Source organism: Cibotium barometz, chromosome 24, assembly GCF_041138505.1.
Source record: "Cibotium barometz isolate CiBa-2024 chromosome 24, ASM4113850v1, whole genome shotgun sequence".
Classification (NCBI taxonomy): domain Eukaryota; kingdom Viridiplantae; phylum Streptophyta; class Polypodiopsida; order Cyatheales; family Cibotiaceae; genus Cibotium; species Cibotium barometz.
In genome coordinates this window covers 41,469,216-41,480,235 of record NC_141069.1, presented here as the reverse complement: position 1 = coordinate 41,480,235, position 11,020 = coordinate 41,469,216, and positions in this window count along the sequence as shown.

The window sequence follows — 11,020 nt, the reverse complement described above, 5'->3', positions numbered from 1 at the left end:
CTTGACATGCATCACATCTGCACCATGATCACCTGTGATAATCAAGTCATCCACATAGATGACGAGTAAAACAATCCCATGCTGTGTCTTCTTCACATAGAGTGAAGAATCTGCTGTAGAAATCTGAAAACCAAGTGAGATAAGATATCTGCTCATCTTATCACTCCAATCTTGCTTTATGTCTCTCAATAGAACCATCAGATTTGCACTTCACTTTGTAAACCCATTTACATCCAATAACATTTTTGTCCTTTGGTAATGCAACCAAGTCCCATGTGTCATTATGAACCAATGCATCCATCTCAACATCCATTGCTTTCTCCCATACATGCTCTCTCTCCAATAGTCTCTGTATAGCATGTAGGTTCCACATGCTTCACCATAGATGTCATATATGCATAGTGCATAGCAAAATCTCGATATGTCAATTTGTCAACTGGATATCTGACTCTCTGGGATCTCCGCAATGCATGCGGGTCACTCTGAACACTTGTAACTCTAGCATGTGGTGGCACATATCTATCCTGCCTCGCACCAGATGTGCGTAAAACAGATATGCCAAGCTCCTCATCCAAACTCTTTGAACTAGATGACTCATAACCTGTGATTCCAATTCCTTCGACCTTCTTCTTTTCTTTATCCATAGCACTACTCCCAGTGCTCACACTCTCATGCCTCAAACATCCTGACCATGGATGTACACTGTTACTCTCAGCTTCTGCTGTGCTGGCCCAGACATAGTAGTAGAACTAGAACTTGCTTGTGGCAAGTTCACAGGCACATCAGCCTCAAGTGACTCAATGACACCCTCATCTTTTGCTTTGTACCAACTAGCAAGCTCATCAAACACCACATCTCGTGAGATGACCACTTGTCTAGTTTGTGGATTATAACATTTGTATGCCTTTCGATCTTGTGCATATCCAACAAATACACATTTCTCTGCCTTAGGATCCAACTTCCTCCTTCTTTCATCAGGCACATGTACATAAGCTATGCATCCAAAAACTTTAAGGTGTCCAATGTCTGGCCTGTAACCTGTAAGCCGCATCTCTGGCGTGCTTCCATGAATGGCTGCTGTAGGTGTTTTGTTCAGTATATACACTGCAGTAGCACATGCTTCTGCCCAATAGTAATCTGGCATGCTCTTTTCATTAAGCATTGCCCTGGCCACTTCACATATGACTCTGTTCTTTCTGTCAGCCACACCATTCTGCTGAGGTGTATACCTGCAAGTCAACTGTCTTCTTATTCCATGCTTCCTCAAGAAATACTCAAAAGCCTTTGAGGTGTATTCACCACCTCCATCTGTTCTCAAACATTTAATCCAATAGCCATATTGCTTTTCTGCAAAAGCTTTGAAATCCATGAACTTTTCCAACACTTCACTCTTCTCTCTAAGAAAGTATATCCATGTCATCCTGCTGAAATCATCTATGAATGTCACATAGTATAAACTGCCTTTGATAGATGAGTTTTGTGCAGGACCCCATACATCACTATGTACAATCTCAAGTGGCCTGCTACTCATATTTCCTTCTCTAGGAAAGCTCAACCTTGCCTGCTTTCCAAACTGACAGGCTTCACAAACATGCATATTTCCATCATATTTGAATCTAGGCAATCCACTGACAATGCCTCTTGTTTGCATGTTCTTTGTATATTGACATGTCCAATCCTCTTATGCCACATATCAATGTCCTGTACCACATTTTTACTTTTGGAGAACATGGCTGATTTTAGCTCAAGAATTCCAGCATCCAGCTTAAACAATCTGCCTTCTTTCTTGCCTTTAGCAATGACTCTACATCCATGTTTGAAATCTTCAACGAAGCATCCATGCTCGTTGAAACGAACCTGTAATCCCTGTTCCACCATTTGACCAACTGAGGCCAAGCTCTTTGTGATAGAAGGCACATACAACACATCTGACATAGACTTTGTCTGACCATTGTGCATAACCAATGGTACACTCCCAACATGTGTAATGACATGCTGGGTATCATCACCTGTTTCCACATAGCCTTTCACATCCATAGGCTTCATATGCTCAAACCATTCACCATGACAAGTCATATGGTTTGATGCTCCTGAGTCCATATACCATGTGTCATCATTCTCAGCATTTGTCGTCATAGAACCCACAACATGCTTCATAGCAAACAAATGATTTGCAGTGCCATCATTACTGCTTGATGCATAGTTTCCACCATGTTGTACATAATTTCCACCATAATGACCACCACGTTGTGCTCTACCCCCTCTCAAATCATTCTGTTTGCAGAAACAATCTCTCGCCATATGTCCATATTTGCCACAGTAATGGCATTCCACATCTTGCATAGAATTTTGTTGGCCTTGCCAACGTCGTCTACCACGGGGGTTACCTCTGCCTCGCTGAGGTGCATATCCACGACCACCTCGAGCACCATATGAAGGCTGAAAATTCTGCTGTGGTGACTTGTCCTGCCATCCACGAACATTACCAGCACGTCCACGTGATGTGAATCTCCCCCTGCCTCTAAAGCCTCTCTGCGAATAGAAAGCCTGATTTCTGCCATCATCATGGCTAGTAGATGCATCCAGAAATGAATCACTGAGTTTGATTTCCTCAACAAGTAAGAGTGAAACCAACTCATCAAAGTCCGGTAAACCTGTACTCCTCACTGAGATAGATGTATCAAAAGATTTGTATTCCTTGCCAAGACCACGCAAGGTAATATCCACCAAATCATCATCAGGCATGGGGGCATTTATTGTGGCCAATGCATCTGCAAACTTCTTGATTTCTTGTACATAATCATGTATGCTCCTTTTATTCCTTTTCACATTATGTATCTGCTGTCGCAACTGAGACTTGCGAGCACTCGTATCTATATCAAACATCTTGACCAAAGTATCCCATGCATCTTTGGGATTCTCAGCATCCTGTATGTGTATGAGCATAGCATCAGAAATACATATAGACAGATAATGCAGCACTTTGAATGCTCTCTCTGACCATTGCTTATGAGCAATAAGCTGCTGCTGTGTAGGTTGTCGAGGTAGCTCAGGCTCTGGCTCAGCACCTGTAATGAGATTCCAAAATCCTTTTCCTTTCAAGAAACTCTTTATCCTGTACTTCCATGCCTGGAAGTTCTTCCTATCCAGCTTTTCACCAACAATCTGTACTAGATTATCCGACATGTTTGCTCAATGCGTACACCTTCCGCACACTTCCAAATCTGTAAATGAGCCTTCCTCAGCTCAACCACACTCCAATGAATGTTCCAGATACTCCAAGGTAGCCAACAATCTTCAAATTTGATGTAGAAAATCAACCTGTAATAATCCAAAATGAACTGGCTCACGCAGTCCGAGATACCCTATTTTGATGCGCTTCCACGGCTCCAAATCACAATGTAGTGGTGCAATCAAGTATGGGCAACTTGCATTGACACCTAAACAACCTCAATGTAGAGTATCAACACCATCTGACATGTGTACATATGAAAACCCCTTTCTCTGTTTTGGGAAAAACCAGAAAAACCAGTAGTAAAATGGCTCTAATTTCTTCAATATTTGTCCAAATTAAGCAACCAGGCATTCATTAGCTTAGCAATAGTGTCCATCAACTCCATGTAAGAGGAATTTGTCCAATTGTATAAGACCAAAGATTAATTGCTCAATTAAAATTGCTCTGTTTCTCTGCAACCAGTGGACAGCCTGTTTAATCAGCTCATTCCCAGCTCAATTAGGCATATTTCATCAATCCAATCACATAGCCCTCTTCTCCAAAGTGTTTAGCAACCAATTGCTAAAGCAATTGTGAAATATACCAAGTAACCAATGAGTAATTGATCTCCTCGTACCAAAATGATCAAAAATCAGCTCTGTTTCCCTGTTCTGGCTGTGCCGCCTGCTGTAGGAGGGTTTGGGAGTGTTTGAAGTATTAATTGATGATAGAACTAAGTGCCCAACACACCTAGGCAAGTGTGTGACCCATCAATGCTTTGATTTTTACCAAAAATATGCTCCAAATGCATCAAATCTTCACTTCCTTTTCTCTGTTTTTTGAGAGCTCAAAAACCAGAGTTTTTCACTCAATCAAATGCATGTAACTTGCTCCAAAATTTGTTTAAGGCTTGCATAGGGGTTGCCAATACATCCCTCTTTGTCAGATACATGTTTGCTTTGCCAGATTTACATGTATTTCCACCATACATCAATGCTTTCAAGCTTTAATGGAAAGCTTTCAAAAACCAGAATTTTGCTTTGCTTTGAGTTGCTTTGATTTGCTTTGTTTTTGCCTGTATCACCTGCAATCCGCTCAAGGATGTTTAGAAGACCTTACCCGATAGGCCAAGCTCTCAGATCTGATAGTATTTGGTGTGCTCCAAGCTTCACAGCTCCAATGGCAAGCTTCACAGCTTCTCTTCACAGCTTCTTCTTCTCCCTCTTCTCTCACTCACTCATAAACCCTAATAAACAGCACAAGGCTCTGATACCATGTTGAAAGAACGGTAGAGGGAGAGGAGACACACACACAGGAGCACAAACCTAATGTATATTGCAAACCCTAACCATAGAGGGAAGCCATCTCCACTCTCACACAAAGCATAATGCCATAATCCATAATCCACACAACACACACTGAGTTGTGTCCACACTCTACTAACCCTAGCTAATGTCCACACACTATGACCAGCTGGACACGCGGTCATTTATGTCTCACACATGTTCCTACCTAACATGCCAGCACATAGCATAGCTGGCTCACACTGACATCGAGCTTGAATCTCAACATTGAAGAGGGCTTCCCACCCACTTGGGCCACAAACACTATTACCCCGATCCATAAGGCTGGTGACCCTATGGACCCCAGGAACTACAGGACTATTATGGGTCAAACTCTATGGATCAGTGCTCGAGGCTTAGCTCAACACCATAGCAGAGAGGGAGGGCCTTTGATCCTTGTGTAGGCCGGAATCACTCTACTCTAGATCATATCTTCACTTTATGAAGCCTCATTGAGCAGGCTAAAACAGAGGGGCGGTGCCTTTATTGTTGCTTTGTGGACGTCCGCAATCCTTTTGATACTGTGCCCTGAGACAGGATGCTTTAGGGACTTTAGGATTTGGGGGTTCCCTCATAGATGGTTTGGGGGATTAGAGCATTATATGAGAGGGTCTCGTGAGGAGAGTTTGCTGCCCAGGGGGACTATCAGGAGATAGCTAGCACCATAGGTGTTAAGCAAGGATGCCCTCTATCTCTGACCTTAGTTGGGCTATACATTGATGAGATCTCTAACTTTATTGATAGAGGAGGTAGAGGAGGTTTCTCATTGTCAGGGCTCCTTATTTCTTTGATTCTCTACACTAATGATATTGTTCTGATCTCTAACTCTTAGGAGGGCTTACAAACGACATATGATAGCCTTGGAGGAGTTCTGCACGGAGAGGGGATCGACAACAATGAACCTTGGGAAGACCAAGGTCATGATCTTCCACACATTACTGAGGGTGAGGGGGCTGACATGCAGATCTTCTATGGAGGCAGCCAAGTCGAGGTGGTGAGTTCATATGTGTACCTAGGGGTGACTTTTACTAGCATAGGAGGTCATTTTTCCATGCGACACACTTCACAGGACTGGTTGACTCAAGCATACGCAACTCTAGCTTTGGTAGAGAGACAGTGTCACCAGGCACACTTCTAGGAGCCCCGTACAAAGGGGTGTCTCTTTGATACCATGGTCACCCCTATTAGACATCATCATCTCCTTGTTGTGATGGCTCCTCTGTGGTGTCCTATTTGTGCCCCTAGGGCTGACCATGTTAGCTTGAGGGGCTGGTCACCCCCTTTTACCTTTTCCCACAGTTTCCCCCCATTTTATAGAGTTGTGGACCTCTATACCCAATCGTGTGATGCTGGTCAGCTGCTCCCCTCACGCACACTGTTTTGCCAATATGGGATACTAGAATTGTTGCCTGCACAAGGATCTCATATGGGGAGTATTCTAGTGGTATGGGATGATAGAATATGTCACATATGCAGTTACAAAACTATGGGTCATTTATCAGTATCATATGGATTGGTTGATTCTAGTCTATGAGTTGTTTCGAAGCCAGCATGGTAGGCATACTGCGCTTATATGGTTGGCCAAAGATATGCAAGTTTTTCTTGGACAACAGTGTGCCAGTTGAGCTTCCCTAGCTTATGCGAACATGTGCTTGTTTTGGCAGCTTTGCAGAGAAGAATTTCTCACATCAATCATGTCATGGCACATTCCTTTTACATGTATGTGGATGGATCCCCAAAAGGACCTCAGTGTGAGCCCATCGACATGTCAACAGGAGTTTATGTCTTTTGCATGTATGTGGATGGATCCCCAAGAAGGAGGACTCTGGTGTGAGCCCACTAACATGGCAAGAGAACATGTGTGGCTTATGAAGCATGACATGACAGAACATGTATGGCTTATGAAGCTTGATATGACAGCACATGTATGGCTTATGAGGCTTGACATGGCAGGACATGTGTGGCTTATAAAGCTTGACATGACAGAACATGTATGGCTTATGAGACTTGACATGACAGAACATGTATTACTTAAGAATCTTGACATGATAGTACATGTGTGGCATATGGAGCCTGACATGACAGTACATGTATGGCGTATAAAGCCTGACATGGTGTTTTTTCTTAATATGCATGTGTGGCATATGCAACCGACATGACAGTACATGTATGGTAGATACACCCTAACATGGCGTGTTTTTCTTACAGTACATGTATGTTAGATGCAGCCTGACATGGAGTGTACTTATGTTTTGGGAAGTTTCCGAAAAGATGTAGGATTCCTGAACATTAAGAAAAGTGGCAACTCTGCCAAGTATTGTATGGTTACAAATGGATTTGGAATTTTGGTTTTAATAATCAGATGATAGTAGTCTATCTCTGCAATACTTGAAGGGTATTTTTCCACTCGTAGTAGGTTTATATAGTTGTGGAAAACTGTCTTATAAGATAGTGGGGATGTCACCATTTGGTCTCTTTATGTCTTGACCAGTGTTTCATACATTGATTGGAGCCAAGGTGTGAACGGGGATTTTCCACAAAAGGAGGGAAGTCACAGGGTGGAAGACGCATGTGTAAAGCCAAGACTTGTTGCAAAACTTGTGTGCAGGTTTATATGGCATGTCTTTATTTGAAGGCAGATTACAGGACATGAGCTTACACGATTTTATTCACTTACATGATTTATAAGGGTACTTGTTTACACTTATTTATAAGTGTGTGGACATGTGGGGGTTTGGACAAGGAGCATATACATGAGGTGGGCCTGAATTTGTAGCCCCATGTGTGAACACTTCAAGTGAGCACCCAACTTTGCATGGATTTGCAAGCTTATATATATGTGTGTGTGTGTGTGTGTATATATATATATATATGTTTGTATGTATGTATGTATGTGTGTGTGTGTGTATATATATATATATATATGTATGCATGTATACATACATGCATACATATATATATATATATGTATGCATGTATACATACATGCATACATATATATATATATATAGTGGCTGTTTCTAACTCCCAATAGAGGAGTTTTATGGTATTTATGGAGCAGCTACCACTTTTAGCAATGGGAAAAAGCAAGCCTATGCTTGATTTAGAGGAGGACAACTCTTTTTAAGTGGCGGACAAGGACTGGAGGAAGGGGTGGCTCTTTTGGCGGACATGCACACAGGACATAGACTGGCTGTTCTCTCTTTCTCACACTTCTCTCGCCTTCGAACAGGTCAACAATAGTATGGTTCATCGCCTTTCACTGATCATCGCCCTCTAGCTGGCCAACAGTAGGCCTCTCTCGTATGGTTGCTCTCAAGCTAGTCGTAGAGCTGCAAGTTCGACGGAGAAGGACTGGTGGTTAGCAAGAGGAAGGGGCGGCTCTTTTGGAGGACATAGAAAGTTCTCACACTTCTCTCACCTTCGAACAGGTCAACAACAGTATGGTTCATCACCTTTCGCTGATCGTCGCCCTCCGGCTGGCCAACAATAGGATGGTTTACTCCCCCTCTCTCTCTCGATTGGTTTCTCTCAGGCTGGTTGTATAGCTGCAAATTCTTTGTCTACTGGCTGCTCTCCAAAACTAGTCATACAACTGTGTTGTCTCTCTTAATACCAGTCGTACAGCAGCGAGCTGTCTTCTAGGCTCTTTTGTACGGAACAAACCGTACAGCAGCTGTTACACCTGTACTCTACTCGGGTCGCTCTCTCTCTTTGGCGGTTTGTACACCGACTGGCTGCTGCAGAACAGGCTGTAAAAAGTGGGCTGCTATGGGGCAGATTTGGGGTTGTTTTTGGTTGTGTATGGGACTTTTATAGAGTTGTTTTCCATGGACTGATTTGGCTCGGTGACATAGCTATTCTGGAGATTTCATGGATTTCTTTATGGTGTAGATTCAAGACATGTGGTATGACTGTTTTTCACAGTGCAAATCTGATCTGAGCACTTCGCAAAAGATTGGGGCTTTTAGCTTTGTGAAGAAAACTTGGACATGGTCTCATGTGTGCTTTGAGGAAAGCTGCCCAAGATATATGTGGAAAAATCCGGTGCTAATTGCACCCGCACCTTGGTCTGTTTATATCAGTTTATTCATTGGAATAAAGCAATTCCTATGGGGGGCAGGCCATTCCGGGTCAGTGTTGTGTTCTTTTCAGTGTTGTTTATGGTTATTTCTTGTTGCGTCCTAAAGTTTGTTTCAATATTGTGCTGACTGTCAGTGTCCCAAGTGTTCTGGGGTTTGTTAACATAGGTCTAGATTGGTTTCAACTCTTGGTACAGAGTTTTAGAGCAAATGGACTCATAGGGTTCTGGTGAGGAGCAGCCTGCTTCTCCCAGGATTGATTATCTACATACGTTGGAAACACGACATTCGACTTCGGGGAGTGTTCTAGTGGAACCATTATTTGGAGAAGCATAATGCAGCTTACATGGTTGTTTTCTTTTAGAGGAGCAGTGTACCTGTATTGAGGAGATTACTTGTGGAGCTTTCTTGGTACATGTTGCAGTCTTCATCTTTGATCGAGGATGGTGTCTCTAGCTTCTTAGAGTTCACTCATGATCCGATCTCCATCCGGTGCTGAGAGGGGGTGTTAGACATTATCATCTCCTTGTTGTTGGCTCCTATGTGGTGTCCTATTTGTGCCCCTAGGGCTAACCATGTTAGCTTGAGGGGCTAGTCACCCCCTTTCACCATTTCCCACCTTTTTTCCCATGGGCCTTTATGCCCAGTCATGTGGTGCTGGTCGGCTACCTTTGTTTGTGCATATATATAGCCAGGCCTGCCCCCCTCACACACATTGTATTCACCTCTTGCATGCCTTGTGCCTCTGCATTTTGGCTTGCTGCAGTCCCTCACATATGAGGTTATCTTCCCCCTCCTGCTCGAGACTTGTAGAAGTATGTTCATCTTGTTTGGGCGATATTAAGAGTAGGTATCCACCTACGTTTTTCTCCATCTTTCTCTATGTCACTCTCTTTCCTACATTTCCACTTTCCCATCTTCTGCTATGCATTTCTTCAACCCCGTCTATGATGTATGTCGCCACATTATGGGTCCCCAGTTATCTTCAGCCGACTAGCGCGACGGATCGAGAGGCCCCAAATCTTGATGCTATCATGGATGATCCACAATAAAACTTCAATTCGGCATGATATTGTACGAGTTGAGTTTGTTGCATCTCCTATGGTGATCAAGGCCCTCTTCCAGATGATAGCTTTCATTCAGAGAGTCAAAGCCATGGACCCAAACCGACTTCCTCGCCGCGCACTAGAGGCAACATGGAGGATGGTCACCCATGGCCGAGAGCGCTCATGGTATGCAACAATCCTACACTGGTTTTCAGAGCATAGACTAGACATTGATAGACTCCCTCCTTTTCAGTATGATGAGGCCTACCCATACTTCGGACTCTCTCATGCTAAGAGGAACCGGGTTTTGAGATATGATCTATTGCAGCTGCACACCTATCGGACATGGATTGGCCCAGCCTAACCCCTATCGACAAAGATGCAATACTATCATGACCATTTCCTACAGCTCACAGAGGACGGTCTTCTCTGGAGGCCCAATGACATAGATACATACATGTCACATGCTATGAGGGTGACCATTGGACAGCTTAGAGTTTCCTCACACATCCTGAAGATCGAGGCAAGACACGCTGCAAGAGTACCATGATAGGCATGCACATGCAGACTATGTCATCAAGAGGTTGAGTCAGAGGAGCACTTTGTATGTAGATGCTCAGCCTACTATGAGATTAGAGGGAGATCACTGCTTATTTTGGAAGATACCACTACTTATTTCGGGAGGGTTTCAGACCACTGCGTCGAGTGATGGACTACCAAGATCAGCGATGCTTGGGAATATTCCTTATGGAGATACGTTGACATAGAGAGCGGATCCTGCAGTTACGGTTACAATGACCTAGCTCATCCCATACTCGCCTCACCAGCTTCTTCTGATCCTCTACAAAGACACCCTCTATACTACCGACCACCTCCATCGACTGCCTTTCGTCCTCCTCACTCAACCACCAGAGGTGGGCTTACTATCTCGAGAGTCATGGAGGCCCACACTACATGGAGGCCACAACTTCTTGGGTTACATCCTTGACACCGGCTCCAAGAACATATTGATGAGATCTTGGCCTATCATCACAGAGCTGGACCAGGAGGCTATGGGGCATCCCCGACTGGATGTAGCAGATTTGGGGGCTTTCATAGCCCCATCCTCGATGTATGACTTCCTACACCCACCCACTTCCACAGGATGGGGATAGTTTTTAGTGGCATGATTGTACACATTATAGCATACTAGAGATAGCCTTGCATTGAACCTAGATATAGATCTAGATATAGCTCCATCCTCCCACTTGATAGATCTATTTTCAGTTTTACTTTCCTAAGAGAGGTAAGGGTTGCAACCTCACGAGATCCTTGCCTCTTGTAATATCTCATATA